Source organism: Acyrthosiphon pisum, chromosome A3 (assembly GCF_005508785.2).
Source record: "Acyrthosiphon pisum isolate AL4f chromosome A3, pea_aphid_22Mar2018_4r6ur, whole genome shotgun sequence".
Classification (NCBI taxonomy): Eukaryota; Metazoa; Arthropoda; class Insecta; order Hemiptera; family Aphididae; genus Acyrthosiphon; species Acyrthosiphon pisum.
The window spans coordinates 4,567,332-4,568,828 of NC_042496.1; positions in this window are offsets into that span (position 1 = coordinate 4,567,332).

The following is a 1,497-nucleotide window of genomic DNA, read 5'->3' on the forward strand; positions in this document are numbered from 1 at the left end:
ATATAAATTTAAATTCAAAAGTAATAACAAAGTCAACAAGTAAAGTAATAATTAACAATTTTAATAAACATAAATAACTCTTTGGTTTTTTTTTTCTAAAATAATAACTAAAATAAATGTTTCATGTAAAATATTAAATAAGTAACAAAAGTAAATAGTAATCCTTTATAGGTTATAGTAACAATTTTAACACTTAAGTCTTTTAGTTTCCTGTTTAGTATAAAAAAAAAAATAATAGAAAATAAAATAAAACCTTTTTTGTTTGAAAATACAAAATAAATAATAATAGATTTTTAAAAAAAGTTTTATACAGATTTTATACCATTGTATAAAATAATTCTATACAGCGTGTATAATACCAGTATAATACAATTTTATACATTTGTATTATACAAATTTACATCACTAAATATAGATAAGTATACCTACCTATAATAGGTATGTCTAATACCTAGACTGACAAACCGTCTCCGCTCAGAATCGTTTTTCTTATACAGTGATATTATATCATTGAATTCAAATTTAATACTATCCAATATCCATTATACAGTGACCCACTTGTAACCTACTGTACAGCAGAGCGACATCCACTTACCCACCTTTTTTTTTTTGTAAATGTATATTTTTGTTCTTGTTAAGATTGGCAAAAAATGTGAGGGGTAGGTTTACAAATATTTTACTTGCACCTCCTGCGAAAAAAGTCTGGCCACGCCTATGCTTAGACGGATCTCATTTTTTTTTAATGAATAAGGTAGACAATAATAATATTTTCTCCAAAAAAATAAAAAATTATTTTTAAAATATTAATGTGTGAAACTTTTATCATCTACATATCAAGGCTGCAAAAATTATATAATCATGATATCTGAAAATTAAATAAAAACAAAAATCAATATGACAACGCTACGTAGTGATGAAAGTAATCGGCCGCTGGAAATATATTAGACATTCTAAAAATATTCAGAATAACGACAGTAGATGTCGCTGCCATTATTGTTTTGATCTAATTTAATCTAAGACCGTGGTTTTGATACATAGCATTAAGAGGACGTGATACCCGCATATTGTGTTGTCTCCGTCAAGTGCGTAACACAACAAGGGGCCTCGCCATTGCATTGAATTAAGGAGAATCATTTAGGCAATTTCTAATCTCGTCGTCGCCACCCGAGATCTATGTGTTAGTCGTAAATGATTATTAGTGTGTGTGGCGTCCATGCGGGTCAATTGTAGCGTTACGGAGGGCTCTCACACGCACTCGCACGCAAATGTCAGTATGTAATATTGTGATCATGAAAAAATGTTTATTTTTCACTCAAACACACGATTCTAATTCCAACAATACGTCGCAACGATTAACTCGGTTTGCATACTGACAAAATATTCTTTTTTTCCACAACATCTACAAGGCATCGGTCGAGGTACATTTTTAAAATTGTATTTAGTTGATTAAACATTTAAGTTGGAAATTCTGAATTTTTTGAATTTCTTACAATTTTT